Source organism: Lissotriton helveticus, chromosome 10 (genome assembly GCF_964261635.1).
Source record: "Lissotriton helveticus chromosome 10, aLisHel1.1, whole genome shotgun sequence".
Taxonomy (NCBI): Eukaryota; Metazoa; Chordata; class Amphibia; order Caudata; family Salamandridae; genus Lissotriton; species Lissotriton helveticus.
Window position 1 is genome coordinate 858,641,202 of NC_136071.1, and position 20,721 is coordinate 858,661,922.

General features: G+C 41.4%; 1 protein-coding gene across 2 annotated transcripts in view; it reads right to left on the reverse strand.

The window, feature by feature from the left end:
• JAZF1 (JAZF zinc finger 1) overlaps positions 1-20,721 on the reverse strand; it is a 689,301-nt gene that overhangs the window by 272,611 nt on the left and 395,969 nt on the right. The gene's annotated exons all lie outside the window — the stretch shown is intronic.

Genomic DNA, 20,721 nt, shown 5'->3' on the forward strand with positions numbered 1-20,721 from the left:
TTGTTCTATAAAAATAGCTATGTAAGTAAAAAATTATGTTATAATCATGGGCAACAAGAGTGGAAGAATCAAATGGGGAATCATAAGGGAACACTAACTCTAACGGGCCAGAGTTCAGCCCCCATATTACAATGGCACTTTCACCCATATCACTTTGCCCAGCTGGCAACATCAGGGAATTCATATGGAACCCACTAGCAACACCAATCCGAAGCTTAAAGTAACACAGATTCTAAACAGATTATTAGCATGTAAACAGATTGTCACTCGCCATATCAGCCATACAGAATATTAACTCTATATTTTGGAACAGCTATCAGATCATTTGTTCTTCGATACTGCGTAATATTGAATTTGATTTGCTGGAAGGGTTGTCATTGCCTAATCACATCTTGGAAACTAAGGGCCCTAATTCTGAGGTGCCAGGTGTTTTTTGGTGCATAACAAAGAACACATTTACATTTTTGCACCTATTTACTAGATTTCCACAGGTAAATGGAGAAAAACATATGGTATGGATCTTTCCGACTGGTAAAATCGCACTATATTTTATCTTCTCAGGTAAGTTGTGGGCGATGTAGTGGATTATTGTAAGTGATGCTTTCAACCTCAACATCGTGTCATACAATCATTTGTATGTTGTTTTCCTTAGCCAAATACTGCATTTCTCACAGAATCCAAACACTAATTGCTCATGATTTCACCATTAACACAGCACTCACAAGGTGGTCACAAAATGGCATGGAGTATGTATTATTACATTCACTTTCAGTATCCAAACTAAGAACATAAATGTTTTTCAGGATAACCACTGGCTCTGTGCTAGACACGTCAGCCTTAGGATGGTCTTCCCCCAAACATTTTGCCTACTGCCCTCCTGCTTGCTGATGTTAGATTTTGTTGGATTTAGGACTCTGTGTACTTTACCACTGCTGATCAGTACCAAAGTGATTGTACTCAGGCCTTAAAACATGGTACAATTGGCCTACTTCTGATTGGCACATTTAATTTACTTATAGATCCCTAGTAGAGTAGTACTGCATGTACCCAGGGCTTGTAAATTAAATGATACTGGAGGGGCTGCAGCACTTATTGCGCCACCAACTTAAGTAGCCTTTTAAAACATGTCTCCGGCCTGCCATGGCACCCTGTGTGCAGTTTACAACTGCCAATTCGACCCGGCAAATAAACCTCTAGCCAGGCCTGAAACTCTCTTTTTAATACATATGTCGCCCCTAAAGTAAGCCCTAAACAGCCCATAGGGCATGGTGCAGTGTAATCAAAAAAGTTAGACATATACCTTTAAGTTTTACATGTCCCGGTAGTGAAAAACTCCTAAATTCTTATTTTTACTACTGGGAGGTCTACCTCTCCCATAGTAAAACAATGGGTTACTTGTTTCATTTCTTAAGTATTATTAACTGTGTTTGAGAACAGGTAGAAATTTTATATTTGATGTCTAAATAATTGTAATTTAAAATCCTCTTTAATGGTAACGTCGGATTTTAAATCACAATTCTGAAAATACAACATTTAGAAAGTTGGTATTTGCTTATCCTAACCATTTGGTGTCTGCAGCCTGTGTCACATGACTGTGATTAGCATGGCAGTTACCCTTTGTGTATTCCTCCGAAACAGTGAGACAAAGGCAGACTAAGCGCTGGCAGCATGTGCCATCCTGCTAGGATTTGTGGGGCGGAGCTGTTTCCAGCTCTACTTACATTTCAAAGGAGCTGCCTCAGCATACCCACAAAGAACTTCACACACTAGCCTTTTGTCCACCCAGACGTCTTGGAACCTGGGCAAGGAGGAAGGAAATTCCAGGACCATCTGTGAGGAAAAACTCCATAAGATTCTTCCATTTCAAAGCTGGCACCCACTCTTCAGTTCACTCCTGGGCATGCAGAGGACAATCAGAATGAATGCCCTGCATCTCAGAGGACTGACCTGTTGCTTTAGACCTGCTTTTCACTTCAGAGGACTGCCCAGCTGCTGGAAGCCTGCCTTGAACCCTCCACGGAATGTCCTGCTGCTGAAGGGCGGCCTTGCTGCTTGGACCCAGGACTACCAGAGTGACTCCAAAGGCAAGATAGCCGTCTCCAGCTCTTAGCTGCAGTGACACAAAATCCTGGACCCTGCCTGAGTGAGTCCTACCCTCTAAGTGGTGCCCACCCAGTCCTCGGCCCACAGAAGTGGTGCTAAAGGTGCCCAAACAGCTTAAAATCAAACCTTCTGACTTTTCAGGCAAAAAGTGCCCTAAGAACCAAGAGGAGACCGTGCCAACCTGTTCGCCGATCCATCCTAAGTGCATCGCCGGTTGGCCTGACTTCGCAGTAGCTTCCCCTACGTTCTTCTTCTTCGCAGCAAATCCTGTTCAGCAGCTCTTCATGAAAGGGTTTATCTGGCCTTGGGGAGCCCTCATCAGTTACAGCCTGCAGCTTCATCCTGATGGAGGTTTTCAACTTCCAAAAAAGTGACAAAGCCGAATGTAGAAATCTTCACTACAACTTCGTCCAGTGGGTCCCCAACGAAGACGCCCCCTCCTTGGACACCGCTAGTTGCACTGCCCCGCTGAACTTTACCTTTTCAGACCTTTTAAAAAATACCTCTTAGTCCGAAGATAAGCGGAGATCAAGCCAAATCCACCTTGTGTATCCGAACCACGCTCCTTCGCGGTTTGCAATAACTTTTGACTCTGCCCCAGTCTCCCGCGACTAAATGCCCACAATGGGTACTTTGAGGTGCTAGTTTTTACTAAAAACACAAATACTTCATGAGTTCAGTTCTACTGATTGGATTTTTGTTGCTTTTATTACATTTTACTCTATTATTCTAAATTGTTGTGGGATTTCTCTTGTGTTGTGTTTTCACTTTATTACTGTGTAAGTGCTGCATAAATACTTTACCCATTGCCTCTAAGGTAAGCCTGACTGCTTTTCTGCCAACCTACGGTTATGCTTATGCACAGGTTAATTTAATAACTTTTTGTGGCTCACCCAGACAGGGATTGGGGTTGTTGCTTGAGAAGGGTTCACACCCCCCTAAGCGCAAAAACTTAATTTCATACACTTTGCACATGACTTCCATTTAAATCAATTCTGTTTTACATGGATAGACTGAAAATCTGCCATGGATCAGCCTTCCTGGACCTGTATTGGATATATCTATCCTATCAACTTCAAGGTACGTAAGTACACAGGAACGTGTCACTGCCATACTATGTCCCAAACAAATGAACATATAACCATCGACCTAAATAAATACACACATAAATAAGTACAAGGATAAAATAAAAATGGCTTTAAACAATTACATAGTGCCAGTTGCCCTTTCAAGCTCAAAAACTGAAATGTAGGGACATAAAAATCAACATCCGGTGCTGTTTAGTCGGAAACCATGGACTGCAGCTTTGGTCCATAATGATGTTTTTATTTAACCTTCCAAAGTCAATAAAGCCCCCCACAAACAATACTGACTTCCCTTGGAGGTGGGGGGGAGAATAAACAGAGAATGTCTACACAATAGCAGTTCATATAAACTACACAACGTATAGATGATAAACAATAAATTACAGAATATGCTCTTTAAATTTTCCAAATTATACTCTGTCAAGGTCAGCTGTAGTCGCTTGGTTTACTCGATTATGAAATGCATGCCACTCATATTAAATTTATGGACAGATACTGATTGACAATTATAATTAATATGCAAGGTGACAGTCTGACTTGTTCTTACTAGAGACCTAATCATTTCTAGTCTGTCTTCGGAACACATAAATTATGAACCATGTTCACCTGTAATAGCCTGAAAATGAAATCTCAGAATTGACATTTATGAAGAAAAATGAAAAAGTCCTTTACAGTCCAGACACGGCATGCAACCTACCGAAACGTGTGCAACACATCATGAAAACACAGGGCAGACCAGATCAGTTCTACAAGAAAACGCAAGGTAGGGGGTGGGGGAGAGAAAATGTAAAGCAGAGAAGAAGGGTGGAGTAGTGGATAGAAGAGAAAAACAGAGAGAGAGGGGTGGAAATAGAGAGAATGAGAGGGCAAGAGAAACAAAGAACAGGCGAGAAAGAATGCGAGACCGACTATGAGAATTAAAGAGGAGTGGAGAGCAAGTGAATGTGAATAAAAGAGATTAAGAATATGTGTGAGAGAAAACGTTTGAGAGTGAGAGAGTAGGGCAAGTAGAGGGTGAAGACGAAAGAGGACAGACACGGAAGAAAGGGGTGACAGAGAGCATTTGAGAATGGGAACGAGAAAAAGAAAAAATGTGGAAATGAGAGCGGGATAAATACGAGAAAACGGGAGAGGGGCAAGGAAGAGTGTGAGAATGGCAGAGGCAAAGAGAGAAAGTTGCTAGATTTGTGAGGAGGGAGAGGAAGAGAGATACTGTATTGGGTAGTGTGATAGAAAAGAGAGAGAAAGAAATAGGACTAGTTTACCTTCTAAACAAAGATTCTTCATTTCAGAGCGCAAGTCACTAAACATGGAAGTAATATTTACATATTACATAGCAAAAATGAATGGATGGTAGGGTGCTTGGTCCAAGATAAAATATCGTGTTCAACAAAACTTAAATAAAACTCAAATAATGTCTTAATAAGATGGGCTTTTCTAAGCTGACTCGATATAGTAAAAACAAGGCCTCCAATAAACTATCTATGCTAGTGACAATTGCACTGAAGGCTGGCTTGGTCTCAGACACTGTGCAATATAACCTATTCATCAATTTAACATGACAAACAGAGTCTATGGTTTCTTGCATGGCATACAATACTATCAGGAGTTTCCGTCTTTCACTTGCTCAACATTGCAATACGTTTAATGCCAGAACAAGCTAGATATGTTTGCACAATGCTTTACCAATTCTCAGGGAGTTTACAAAGAACATTTTTCATATATTAATCTCATCACTCCCGCCCTTCCACAATAATGATGACCAAACACAGCTTTGCGACCTAAAAAGCTTCTACACCCTCCAGCACGATAACAACAACGAAAATGAGTCCCTGACATAATTTTTATGTTCTACATTTTACGACAATAACGCTCTATTGGTGCAGATGTTTCATTGTTAACTCTTATGGGACAATATTTTTGTAAACAATATTCAGAACACACGAATTCTGTCAAACGAAATTTTGATTACAATATTCACTTTATATAGTCGTATAGTCATCGGTCCGACCCTCCTCGTCACATCCATGTCTTACTCAACTCCTTAATATTAAAAACGGGAAACGGCCATTACAACGAAGCCTTTACAACGAAATCGTTAACCACGCATGCAGTACAACGCATGCGTGGTTAACACGAAAGCCTTTACCACGCATACCTTTACTACGAGGTTTGTAGTAAAGGTATATGTGGTAAAGGTAAAAAGAAAAAAAAGTGGGGCTTGGGGGGGTCTCCCCCCCAAAAAAGAAACTCACCTGAAGTCACGTCGGGTATCAGCGTAGTTTAAGAGAAAACGGAAAATAAACTTCCGCTTTCTCTTAACGACGTATGACGTCACCACGCTAGTAAGTGTGGTAAATGTAATGCGTGGTAAACGAATTCCGTTGTAACGCATGCGTGGTAAAGGCATGCGTTGCAACGGAATTCGTTGTAACGTCATATATTCATTAAAAACACACCTACCACAGCTTTGCAAGATGGCTTATTTAAGCTCTCCTGGGGAGATGTGTCCTTCTTATTCCAGTGCTTAACCTGGACAGGTGGGTGAAGGCAGTGGGCACCTGCACTCGTTTTAGGGGACCAGTACCTATTTTTTACCATGAGACTTTGATCCACAGGAATAAGGAGAAAGAAGAAGGGATGAAAAAGAGTCTCTAGGAGTGAGATAAGGAGACAAAGTGTACGATGGTGGAAGAAAGGTATAAGAGTAGCTATAGTAGGACCATGTTTCAACAGGAAAAACATTTTTTTGGTTTGCTTATAAGTTTGGCTTTGTTTGACAAATCTTCAAGAAACTTTCTGATAAAAAGTCTCATCCACGTCAGTTCCTTCCTCGAAACTTTCTGGGTAATTCGTCAAGCGGGGGTTGAGAAAAAGAGGGGGGCCTAAAACGCGTTTTCCCCATTAATTTTTCCATAGGAAATTTAGACACAGCTACAGCCCAAACGGCTAAAAGGATTTACACCAAATTTGGTAGAAAGCTAGATCTTGGACTAGAAGTGTGTTTTTGTGATTCGGTGGAACCGCAAATCAGCTGTAAAATCATTCAAAAAAACTAGGGACCCCACACTTGAAATAAATGGAACCCTCAGGGATTGCCTGGGTCTGAGGGGGCTGCAAATAGTTTATAGAGGACGGTGGTGCATGACCCTCCTCCAGAGCCGCTCTGAGGCCACAGGGACCCAATCCCCAGGTTCAATAGTAACTTAAAGGGGAGGTGGAGCGCAGCCTCCCCCACTGAGTCTCTCTGAGGCCCCAGGGACCCCATTCCATGTGTACAATAGTAAATTAAAGGGGAGAGGGGTGTGCAGCCCCCTACCCGAACCTACATCTAAAGGCCTCTGGACCATATACCCTGGGACCAAAATTAATGAAAAGGGCTGGCGGTGTTCCAACCCCCCCCCCTCCCCCACCCTCCCCACTCTTTGAGCCTCACAGAGGTCCTGGGGACCCCATCCACCCATGGCCAATTTATAACTTCCAGGGGTGGGGGTGTTCGCTGCCCTCCTCTTTGAGGCTCAAAAGGTTCCCAACCCCCAGGGCCATCTCTATTGTTGTGTACTGTGGAGCCAATCTGCGAGACACAGTTTTCTGGCCTGCGCAGACAGAAAAAAACTGCGTCCTTCCACCCAGCAGGAGCTGCAAAAATGCCCTCTCCTACTGAACCGGGGAAGGGGCATGCAGGGCAACCAGCTGGGCAGGGGGCGTTCCTGGCAGCTCCCAATGTTGTGTCCTGGGTGGGCACCAGGGCATCCACCTAAGAACCCATGGAAGGGTGTCCCTAGGGCCAGTATTGACTCGGGAGGGGGCCGCATGCCCCCTTCTCTTAAAATGTATTTCAGCTCTAGGAGATAGGGTCCCCGGAGCTGGTAAAAGGCTCAGGGAGTGGGGGCGCGCCCACCCTCAAAACTAATTTTGGGCCTGGAGGATGGGGATAATACTGCTCCTGCTGGATCAGCTGCGATTGTCAGCACTGATCACGCAAAGCCTTCAAGACACATTGCACTGGTGGCACTGGTCTCACCCATGACAGGTTACATTAATAATAATAATAGCAATTTGTGCCCTTTTACATTGCTGTATTTGAACAACAATACATTTGATATTGTACTTACATACAAGAACTTACATGAAACAGAATGTGGAATGTTTACAGGAAAGGTGGTTGTGACGGCACCAGGAACAAAATCTCCCTCGATAGTTGTGTGTATTTCTTATGGTGCCTGTCCTCTAGAAAAGGCACATTCCTATTTTTTTTAAAAACATTTTTGCAATTTAGAACTACTTTTAGGCAAAACAGTCAGCTCCTACACTGGCTAGAAACAGCCACAGCAACCCTGCTCGCCAGAATGCAACCGAGTGTGCATGACTGAAGTAAGATCTCAGTGTGTGCAGGGCCCATTTGTAATAAGAAGCAGAGCTAGGGCAGACAAGTAAGGGGCCCTACTCTTCAACAAAATGCTACATTATTGTCTAAATATAATGAATCCCTGTTCCAGAAGAAATGGGGCAACAGTGGGGGTTGCTTGGTACTGCCTCTTGAGATACTGCTAACCAGCATCTAAATTATGAATAGGACAAAAGGGCCTTGTAATAGCAGCCTGGTGACCAGTGCCCCCTTAGCAACACAGGACTCCGCGAAATCCCTCAAAGGTGAGCGCTGCATGTCCTATGGAGTCAGCAAGACCCATGCCCAAGAGAGAAGCGTGCCAGAGACAACTGTTCTTTCAGTGAGCCCTCCACAGACTTGCATAGAAGTGTATTGTGGTGTCTCCAAAGTCAGCATATTTTCTTTTCTCTTCTCACAGCAACAAGATCGTCATCCTCGCACGGGCTCCCTACAACTCGCGCAGGGAGGCAGGCCTCCAACCCACAATACATCACAAACAGTTCAGCTAGTATCATTACAGGACTGTTGTGTCCAAATGAAACTTAACTGCTTGAGTTACGAAAAGTCAACGAATCACTTCTTGAAAATTCTCATGGACCTGATCATAATTGTGAAGGACAGCCCTGTCAGAAGAAATATCAAGGCTAATTATAAAGCAATCTTATGGAAATAATATGGAATAACTGCACTACCAATAAACACACAAAGTGGATCCCACAGCAATAAGTCTTAAAAATGGGACACATGAAGGGAAATTGCAAATATGTTGTGATGCAGCTGTGTCCTTGCTCTGTGGATCATTGAATGCATCATTTTTGATCCATGTACTGGCAGAGTTAGGCCTTTTCTTTCCAATAGGACTGGTTTGTTTTAGATTTCAGTTCACTTATAGTTTACATATTTGATATATGTCATAAGATAATCTGCAGATTTTCAAAAAATGGCAATGAAAGCTCAAAAAAATCTAACAATTTCTTTTATTTGAAACCACTACAAATCAATTAATGAGATCTATAGCAATTCAGAAGACGCAAGTTCTGCTCTGTGTCCAGTGTTGGAGTTGTGGCATGGTAATATGGAATTAAAGCACCGTGGACAGAGTTGTGGCATGTTGTGCTTGTTACTAATATGAACACATGTGCTATCACCAGGGATACAGTTCATCTTTAATGCCAAACCCACTTACACGTCTAGCACTTTGAGACATTATTGTTTTATTTCACAAAGTAAACTGCAGGTTTTTTTTTTACAGGACATCACATGAAGGCCATGATTTAGAGCACGCCAGCTGACCTGCATTGATGACCGTGGTAATGGAGTTACTGAAACCAGTAATTGTGAATTTAGAGCTAAGTCAGAAATAAAGGGAAATGGCGTGTAGAAACTGACCTTCATACCTTTTTTCTGTATTTACAGGAACTAATCAAGCACCAAACATTTTGTAACTGCTAAGGGACACGGATATCTCATGTAGAGAGGTGGTATTACTGTACTTCAAATTCAAAAAGACAAATGTTCCCCAAATACATGAAAAACAACTATTATTACATGTCGTGTGATTTAAGCACCGTCCGAGAAGGTTAGCTGAAGCTTGAAAATCTTTTAATAAATACACTTGCCTGCTATGTAAATCTGCTAACTATCCACATGGGATCTAGATATGTAGGTGTGTGCAATCTGACACTATTTTACACATTTGTGTAAAGTAATTGTACAAAAAGTGCTCATTTTTAATAACATCGGCTATAAAAAAAGACTATTCTGAGCACATCTTGTGTAAGTTACTAATTCGTACATGGCCGACAGAGCGAATTAGACTTTCTAATAAGAATTGCGAACTTACAGCCAGATGCATCAACAGATGAAATTGCGATTCCTAAATAGCAATTTTTAAGGAACCGCTATTTAGGAATCGCAAAAGCCTATGCATGTAGGAACCGCTATAAAAATAGCAATTCCTACACTTTCCTTAATTGCGACTCGTGAATTGCGAATCGCAATTAAGGAATACCTCCCCATTCATTCCTATGGGCCCCATAGGAATGAATGGGAAGACATTCTCAATTTGTGATTAGCAATTAGGGAATCGCAATTTGAGAATGCAATTTCAAGGGTGCAGGGGTGTCCAAAGGACACCCTGTTGCACCCCTGAAATCTGCATATGGGTACATCTTGCACACTTGGAACTTTAAAAAATGCATTTTTCAATGTTTTTGCAAATTACCATGAAGTTCAACTTCATGGTAATTTGCTACTCCTATTTGCGAAATCGCTATTTTTTTTAGTTTGATGCATTGCATTTAAGGAATCTCATTTTAGAGATTCCTTAAATGCAATTGCAATTTAAGGAATCTCAATTTAGAGATTCCTTAATTACGATTTTTGCATTTGGGATGATGCATCCCAAATGCAAAAATACCGGTCGCAAAGGGGCAGATTCTGAGAATCTGCCCGTTTGCGACCGGTTTTTAGGTTGATGCATCTGGCTGATAGCCCTTGTAACACAGATGAAAGTAGCATGGCGCTGAGTAAAGGAAGAAGTTTCCTAAAGCTGGATTTTCTTGGATTGGCAGCAGTGTGCAAGACACTGATTTATGCTGAATGTGTACACTTACCGTGCACATATACGCGCACACACATATTTATTAAGCAAACTTCCATGCTGGAGGATACAAAAGCTTTCCAACACTGTGACAGGTCTGATTTGGGAGATTAGGACAGCAGCTGTCTTAAGTGACAAATTAATATAGGGTTGGTAAAATACTAGGAACAAAATATTGATAATAATCATAAAAAATAATATTTATGTAGTGCACACATTTGAATTTTCTATAAGGTCATGTGTATTAAGTATTATTACCAAACGTAGGGGGTAACCTTCTTTATCAAGAAGCCAGGATGAAGGCGGCCTTAAGTCTTTGACCCCCACATTCCTGTGGGGAGTTTACGCCAGCGAGCTATACTGCAAGCCTATGAACGTCCAACTTCTGGCTTTGAGCATCACCTTTTAAATGTTTGATAAAATGGGTACCATTTGTCTTGGGTAACAATATCTGCTTCTGTATTAAAACGCATAAACAGCTATACCGGCATATGAAGCGCTATATTAATGTATATAATAAAGTGAACTCAATGAATGATAAAAATGGGAATTCTAACATAAAAAATTCGAATGTTTTACCTTTCCCTGCAAGAAAAAAAAGTCCCTGTGACAAATACGTGTTGTAAAAACATGCTGAAAAATAGTTAAATATATGGCAACAGTGGCTCCTTAGGCTAAAATCATAACATCAACCTTGCATACAGTGTGATGGGTTTGTGACCAATACTGAGAAATAATTCTATGAAGAGTTTACAAACTTAGTGTTACTAAGAACACACATTGCTCAATAGGTGATAGATTGCATATTAATAGGTTTGAGCATTTTACAAAAAAGTAAGGATTAACTTTCATATTCCCAACATGTTCCTGTTTTATTGACTATGATACACATATTTTAAGCAGACCCAATTGTGTATCTGGCAGCCAGAACAACGATTATCTTATCTTCACCGGTGCCTGTCTTACACCCTTCGAAACAGGCCTGCCAGTCAGCACCGAGCAGGCACACATACTTGTGGACAAGATGTTGCTTTCTTTTTTATGGCCGACATATTGTCGGCATCATGGCAGCCGTCTCTGTCTCGCGCTCTAGCTCTCTCTCTCTCTCTCTCTCACTCACACACACGCACATGCATACCAGGTGGACAGCCTGCTGAGAGCTGGCAAGCCTAGCCGACTGCAGCTCAGAGCTGGAAGTCAGTCTGCGTAGGGCACAGAAGGGGGAGGAGGGAAAGGAAACTTTACACAGTGCCAGTGAATTTTTTGAAAGGAGGATAGAAAAGTTTCCTTTAAAAAAAATATGTATATATTACATTTTATCAGAATCAATCATTACATGTATATCAAAAACACTAAGAAAATTAGAAAAACAGTTGAGGGGTAACACCAGTGGAAAATACTTGGGTACATACATGGTAATGCAATGATCAAACCACCCACTTTGGGTTGGAGCTATGTCCGAACCGTAGACAGAGATACAAAAGGAAGAAAAAAAGGAACACATGAAAAAGGAAGGATATAAAAACAGACAGAGACCAATGAAGCCCTTCAAGTCCGCCATAGGTTGATCGCAGTTAGGTCTGCAGATTATACCATAAATCCCAGTGGAACCCCAACCAGATTCTGTCAAACTTCCTAAGCGAGCGAGTACCTCTTACTTTGGCCATAGCAAGTTCAGACTCATATCTGCCAATTGTTAGCCCACAGCGGGACTGAAGACACCCAGGATCTAGCAATGCAGAATTTGGCCGAGACAATGATTATAGACAAAAGCCATATCAGACCAGAATAATATCCCATTCTATATCCCATCATTATCTCCTTAGGGGTAAATTGTGTTTCAAAACCACAGCATAATGCTGTCAGTTGACTCACCCCTGCCGAAAACTCCTGTTACAGAGGATGTAACAAAGGATGTCAGCAGCAGGACATCCGCACCCAGGGCAGCTAGTTTTATCAGTGCCCATATTTCCACCCCATCTCATAATTTTCTCTGGTGTATAGTATAGCAAACAAATGGTCTTGAATTGCTGTAGCTTGAGATTAACAGAGTGCATGGACCCCGCCACCATCTCCAAAGCACTGTATACTTCTGATGGTACAAGCTCACAGGAGAGCATCTTACTCCACTTAGCAGCTAGAAGTGGGCCATCGTCTTTCCTCTGGTCTCAGAACCCACGATAAATTGTGCTAATTAGGGATTTCCTGCTAGCTTTATGCAGGCATGTCATGATGTCAGAACCTACCAAGTCGAAAGGAGTCTTGCATCTGGACAAAAAGTAATTCCTCAACTGCAGGTATTTAATAATGTTGGGTAATATCGTAAAAGGCTTGAAGCCTAGAAAATGAGTGAAATCCATTCAGATCGTACATCTGCCCCACAGTTTGCACCCCTAATCGGGACCAAGCCTTGCAGGTAGAGTCATGAAATACCTCCGGCCCGACGTGTTGCTATTTATTAACACTAGAGAAAATTTAGCACATATCTCCCGCCAAATAAAAATGATATTCTTAATGAACTTAAATCTAACCTGTTTATGGTAATTGGGATCAGCTAATCTTTAGAGGAAAAGCATACAATCCGACCCCAATGTCAGTCGATATTCCTGTATTGACAGGACACGTTCAATGAAGTGTAAGCAGATTGTGAAGTCGGCCAGCACACGTTGCCCAGTAATACAACTTAAAATCTGTTAGCTGCAGCCCACCCTGCCTGTACGGAAGCTTAAAGATCGAAGAGCTCGTCGAGTCCGCATACATCCCCAGAGGAAGCTACTTATGGCTCCTTCAAGCTGTTTGAAATACGAATTAGGGAGCCTGAATGGGATTTCCCGAAATAAGTATAAGAATTTAGGCAGTATATTCATTTTTATGATATTGCAGCGGCGAGGGTACTTATCTGAAGCGTATTTCAAAATCGCAAATTTTAGATAATTTAGATAAACTGGATTGCAACAGGGGCTCATAATTTGGCTTAAAGATGTTATCAACCTGTGCATTCAGTTTAATACCCAGGTAAGTAGCCAAGGAAACTACTCCAGTAATTGGGGCAGCCGGCCTGAAATTCAACAATAACTGAGTTTTGGCTATATTTAGTTTATAGCCAAAGCAATTCCAAACCGGTCAGCCTCTTAAATCAGCATTTCATGGCATCAGATGGATTGATCGAATATATAGTGACATCATCAGCATAAGCACTGACTTTGAGTTCGCAGTCTCCAGAGACCAGAGACCATAGCCCAGACTCCGCTATCATTCAGCAATGAATGCGAATTGTTCGAATTTTTGTGAAAATTTTAGTGTCAGCGTTAATCCAAGAGATGCGTTGGTCCTTCTTCAAGAATATAGTAATGTTGGTCATGATCCAAGTGCTGGGCACTTCACCGCCCTTACTGATGAAGCTGTGCCCTGATTCACAAAGGGACTTACGACTCGCAAAGTTATGAGTGTGGATTTTCTGCTCTCCTGGTAAAATCTCCATACTCAGAGCGGAATCTCAGCACTGCAGTGCTCAGTGTGGAGATTCCACCACGAGTACGGTAACTCCACCCCGAGTGCGAAAACTCCGCACTCGTAACTTTACGAGCTGTAAGTCCCATTGTGAATCGGGCCCACAATGCTGTCTATAGTAACTGTACTTAAGTACACAAGAAATTATAACTTTGGGTAGATCCACAGAGAAGATAATCCACTTTCTTTTGATGACAGATCCAAATTAAAGCTTAACTATAAAGTTCAAAGCCATATACCTGCAATACCCCCCTTTTTGCTATCCTCATCCAAAATCTCCCATGGGGAGAAAGTGTCAAGAGAAGAGAGGATTTCAGATCTCAGCTGAAGAAATTAAACGCATACATGGCTGCCAGCTCTCCTCTGGTGCAGCCCCTCTCAATGGAATTTTCTATTAGAAGTTTTCAGGTGTAAACAAGACCTCCTCCAATTTAGCAAAAATGTAAAGACCTCCAAATTGATTTATTGCTACTCCTCGCAATTATCCTCTCCCTACAATCCAACTTCAGTTCGATACAGTTTACCCACTTCCCTTTCCTCTCATCCTCTCTCCATGGGATCTGTTTTTCTTCTCATATTGCTATTTTTTTCACACTTATGCCTCCTACATTTTCGCGTTCATTTTCCTTTCTAGCCCAATGTTTTTCTCCACTCCCCTCTACCTTTTACCTCACCTACACTTTTGCGGAGTGTCTTATGTTTACCTGCTTATTCCGCATTTATCAATATAGGTCTCTACGTGTAATGCATTGATACTTGTTTATGTTGGATTTATGTTCCCTGATTCTGCCTTCCTCTAGAGTTTTTCAGATGTTCTTTGTAAGGAGATTCTCTATTTCCTTTGTTGTTCTCTATGCAAAGCCCTCTGACCCCTGCTTTCTGGTTAGAAGCGCTAAAGAAAAACACCCAAAAAAAGGGCAATTGGTAGATGGATAATGGATGTTTTAGCAACGCAGGACAAAATGAACACGACAAAATCATAAACAAATTATTCATTAACATAAAAATGAAATACGGTTGATATTAGAACAGGGAAAAAAATATTCCTATGTGTGAGATAAATTGGCGTCACTGGGGCTATCAAAAATGTCCTAGATTGAGACTCTTCACATCCAAAAAGAGAGATTTGACAAGTGTGGCTTATCTTCGATGAAAGGCTTCTCGGATTTATCAATTCCACTCTGTTATTGACAAAATAAAATCAGAAAAGTTCGCAGTCCTTGTTGTGTACAACACACAAGACCAAAGGATTAAGTGGGCAGAATCTATTGGGAACAAGGCTCCCAATCCTTTTTTCTTCTTCAAAACGGTTCCCATAGCTCCTGTGCTCTTAGTTGCATGCTCACCAACATTTTTGGAAGAGGAAAGTGAGAGATTAAAAAAAACATAATCTTGAGAATGTATTTCTCACATCAAAATTCATTGAAACAGAGGCAATTTCAGTCGAGAAACAGACAAAATGAAACTATTTTGGGCTATAAAAAAAACAGGATTTCAGTTATGTCTCTTACTCCACCCCCACAATCACTGATCCCTGGTGTGCTCAAGGTCAAAGTTCCTATACTTTTTAATGCACTTCCATCGATGTCCCATAGAAAAGGCTGGCTGTTTATTATGACCGTATAGATAATTAAATAGCGCTATCTGCATGTTTCAAATTGTTTTGAAACTGGTTCCTGTAAAGAGTCTGCACGGTCATGGCCCTTAAAGAGTTCCATGTATTGTGGGGTTTTGTTTCATCTCAGTTGCTTCAAAAGCCAAACCCCCACCGCAGACGCTCGTTCTGAAATCCGCACCAAGGGGAGAAGGCGTCTTTACCAGGAAATACAACAGCGCCACCTATGGGGCAGTTCTTCACTTTCTCAAACTGATGCCGCAATTACTCTTGTCCGTGATATATCTCTTTTATATTCTTAAAATGTGCCCCGTTTAATGAGGAAGCATAAACGTGCAAATAAAGACTTTCTAATGCATTGCAACGCAGAACGAAAAGAGAACTGTATAACAATCAATCACGTGAGCTCAATGAAAAAACAACGAAACGAGTGGTTGAAAGCAAAATTTGAAATAGAAAAAAACTTTGTAGTGCATTTAGCACTGGAGACTATTTAGGATTTTAAAGTCGGCCATTGCTATAGTTCAACAAGCCTCCCGCCGAAACACAAATGTTTTGCATCTAAATGCGAGAATGTGTGTATACAGCTAGGCCTTAAAACGGAGGGGCCAATTGCCTACGTCAAAGGATTCCTTCTCCTAATGGAATTAAAGAGAGCAGAGGCGAGCGATACGTTCTTCGCCGCAGGCACGCGATGCTGGGAAGCTGTCTGGCAGCAGGGCCCTGCAGGCGATCATAAAATCAGGTAACGTGCACTGGGGTGGCGGCGGAAAGGCAAATAACACATGTTTAGGGAAACAATGGACTTCAAAAAATGTACTAAACCTTAAAGGCCTGCCCTACCCAATGGCTGACTTATAGAAGTGACAGAACACACAGGAATGTGAGCAGTACACACAGCAGTCGAAGTGCATTGCAATGCATGGGAACTGCGATCCCCCTTGAGTGCAATGGAAGTGGGGTCAAAAATGTGGCTGAAAAAAACAAACTATTCTGTACACTCGTTGCCCCCTCGTGTAACTGCATTTAAAATAGCGCACACATCATAAATGCAGAGCAAATGTAGGTAAAGTAATCAGTGAACCGGTAATATATATCTGGGTATTACTGGTTTCATGTGAACAGAAAGTAGGATAGAATATTCAAGTAGTGGAAAATGTTAGATTAATTCTAAGATGCTGTTTCAGTGATTCACCTTGAAGTTCGAAATCATACATCACTCTTGGTTGTTTTAGAATGTAGTGATTCAAAACACATGGTTTAGGTAACTTTGACTACAGGCTTATAGCTAATATCTGTTATGCTACACCGAAGAGGCCAATGGAAGAATATTTCATCACACCTGTTGCCGCACTATCTTTCTCTCTGACACCAATAACAATGACCAATGTCTAAGTGGAGTCAAAAAACCACAGGCGAATGTTCAGTGAAATAACTAGGCCAGAAAATCTTCCAATGGCTTCATAAGGGGATGCTTGTAGCATACCCCCTCCCCCAAGCGCCTTGAGACCCTCCCGGGTGAGTAGTGCGCTATACAAATTATTTGATTGATTGATTGAGTCCAGGGAGGACCTGGCCTGGCAGTTTGGGCTGGAATGTTCCCATTGGGCGCAGGGTCAAGACTGATTTGCATATGGCTGGGTTCAAACTGGAATGGCATGGGGAGCAAAAAAAGGATGGATTTAGGCCCAGATCTCAGTACTGAGGTGAATTTATGACATTGGTCTGCATTCTGTCCATCAATTGTTCTTTTTGCATTAATAAGGGGACAGGACATTTCCCACATCCCACACACCCACCTATTTCTATGGACATGAAAATGTAGCAAATATCCATTTCTATATGTGTTCCTTCAGATCTTGGGTGGATATTAATAAACAGTGGTGGAGTGCCTCATACTCTTCAGTAGTATATTTTTTTCTACAGTCTTTTGCTAGAGCTTGTTCTTAACTCACAGCTCTTGGGACATTAATGGCAATGAGCCCCTTAATACGGGTATTGTAGAAATTGTGGCATAAAGCATGCACCTAGTAATTACCATCACTGGTACGGTAAGCACCGAGTGAGGGGGCTGAGCCACAATGTTGATCCTTGGAATGAATTAGTGGTCCAGTAGTGGTCTTTGGAATGGGTGTTTCTTCAGTTATTCCCTCATTCTATACACTGATATTTTCTGGCACAATGTAAAGGGGAAAGTACCAGGTGTGGGTGTTTCCGCTATAAAACTACAGATTCAGTCCCCAACTGGATTACCATGAGACACATAATGAGCCCCATAATAGTCCTCTACATGGTGTACCTACAGCCTACACTCATCAGATTCATTTCCTGTTTTTTTGCCATAATCCTGTGATTGGCAACATATCCCTTTCCTGTTTTTCTGCCATAATCCTGTGATTCGCAACAGGAATTTTATATATATAAATATATATATATCCAACGTTACTAAGTACGCGTTTCGGCTTCCACAGCTTTTATTGGAAACCGAAACTCGTCTGGCGATGTGTACACGTTTTTCATTCTGCCATGATGAATAAACATCGCAACATTACTCGGAGTGCCGTTCTGTGACTTTAAATTTGCAGAAGTAACGTTTGATTTATTCACGCCAGGGCGCAGGTATTCTACGAGCACCCCTGATGATTGGGCTGCATGCCATGCGTATGCACTGATCGGAAAAGATCTATCTATCTATCTATCTATCTATCTATATATCTATAAGTAGATAGATATATAAAGAAAAGAAAAGAAATACAAATAACAAAATAACTCCACCATCAGAGGAATCCTTAAAATGTGCAAGTGAAGGTTAAGTAGAAGTTTAATATTTTCCTTACAGTCAGTCACTGGATTGACTTCCATAACCCTAACTAGTTAATATGTTTGAAACACAGCAAAATAATGTATGATTTTGGTTAAAAAAATATGTGACAGAGTTACATTGTGTTTTCTCTTTTTGCTACAGCCAGATATTTATATGTGGTGGTTACACTAATCGAAAAATCTGCTTTTTCAAAACCTGAATTGTTTTTTAGTAGATACAGGTAAACTAAAACGTAAAGCTGTTACAATTCATGAAAAAAAAAGAATTTGCAACGTCAACAGATCTAGTTTTAATGTGCTAACACCTGGAAACAGAGTTTGTGAATCATGCCTACATATAAGCAACTTAGCTTATTAAAGCCAAACAAATTTTCTTTTGCAGACCTTTTTGTGTGTGAGAAAATAGAGGAGCAAGAACAATGGATAAGAGCCAGATAGAGAAAATAATTTGAAAGTTCATCTGGAGAAAAAAAAATGAAAACAAACATACATGGAAAGTCAATGGGAAGGACAAGGGAAATGAAAATGAGGAAGAGAGGCAGGCAAAACATGCACATTTGTCCTTACTAAAGCATTAAAAAGTGGTTACAGAACAACACCCTAACCCCCAGAACATATTGCTTTCTCTGTGTCGTGCATTTATGAGACAAATAAGAGTGCTGATTCAGCATACTTTTCAGACTTTTGTGATATGTAAAAGCGCTTTTACAAATAGGGAAAAAGTATTTTGCAGCTTAAAGCCCTGTTATTTTGCAAACTGCAGGCTTGGCAAACACAACATGTCTTTATATATCAAGCCTTTACAGAATAAGTTGAGGTGGGCAAGCCAGCAAATAAACGGAAGAACCGAGCTTTGCACAGGCCAACAAGCCAAGCCCCAAAAATATTTGGCATGAATATCAGACAACTATCATCATGTTAGAATTTGGTGAAGTGTCTTCGAAATGTAAGAAAGAATATTTCTTTAACATGCGGAGGCATTTCACCGTTATACTATATATGTCAACATTTTCAAGCTCATAAAAACAAATCAGTAGATTGTATTTTCCTCATTGAGTTATATGGAAGCAGAGGCCATTTTTTTGGGGGGTGAGGGAGAAGACAGCTAAAATAAAGCTGTTTTCGGTTTACAAAATCAGGAGTCTCCCATCTGAATCGGGTCTGTTGACATGTATGTAGTACATCATATTGTATCTCTGCAACGAGAAGTATTTATTAAAAGTGATCGTTTCAAAGTCCTACTGTGAAACACTTGTGCCTCGCTGTGATGACAATGCTATTAGTGAACTAAGAGGCTGAGAAGAGTCTCTGTAAGAAACTCGAGCGGATCTGGCAGAAAACCTACAATACTGAATCCAAAAATGCCTACAGAATAGCATTAAAACACTTTCATAGATTAAAACGAAGGGCGATTAAGGATCATACCGTAGCTCAAATTAAATCTGCCAATAACTCCGCAAAAGACATTTTTAAGATTGTCCAAGATTTTATTAAACCTGACTCAATGCACAGCAAAATAATACCCTCCACCACCCTCTGCGAAGGTCTCTTGCTCTTCTTTCAAGACACAATACAAACCATATACTCCTCATTCCCCACACAGGAAGTTGCTGCCTCTCCCTTCCCTTCCATTTCCCCTCATCACACCTGGTCCGAATTTAGTCCTTTCAGCCTGAAGGCTTCTCCCAGCCAGCTGGAAAAAAACTAAATCTGGATCTCTACTAGATCCCTGTCCAGCTAGGTTTTTCAGACTTCTGGCCCCACTACTCAATCCCTACCTCAACTCATTTTGGAACTCCTCTCTGAACACCGGTATTTTCCCTTCAGTCTGGAAAACTGCACTGGTTTAACCTATCCTTAGGAAAGATGATGCAGATCCGACTGAGTTGAAAAACTTTAGGCCCATATCCCTCTTGCCAGCACCGGCCAAAATCCTGGAACAAGAAGTACAAAAACAGTTATCAGCATACCTAGAAGCCAATAAACTCCTCCATGACTTCCAGCCTGGTTTTAGGTCAGGATACAGCACCGAGACAGCGCTGTTGGAAATAACTGAGAATGTATGGGAGACTATGGACAATGGCCATTGTGCTATGATCGTGCTGCTTGATCTGTCGGCAGTCTTCGATACAGTGTCCCATACGATCCTGCTAGACAGACTAAGACAACTGGGAGTGACAGGAACCACTCTATCTTGGTTTGGCTCCTTTTTGGAAGACCGGTCCCAGAAAATACTGCTGTACCCTCACCTTTCATCCTCGCGCCCTATAATTTGTGGAGTCCCACAGGGCTCAGCTTTAATCCCGACTCTTTTTAATGTCTACTTCGCCCCACTAGCACCACTAATAGAACAACATGTGGTAAGTACCATCTCGTATGCTGATGATACACATCTTGTGTTCGCTTTCAAAAATATATCCGAGGTGGCCTTCTCAAATCTCAGTCACTGTCTGGTTAATATCTCAATATGGATGACTAAGAACTGTCTGAGGTTGAACACCGATAAAACAGAGGTTTTCTTTTTTAACCAGCCATCTCCTCCCAACTCGGACTTATGGTGGCCCCCCCGAGCTCAATACCCCACCTCACCCTG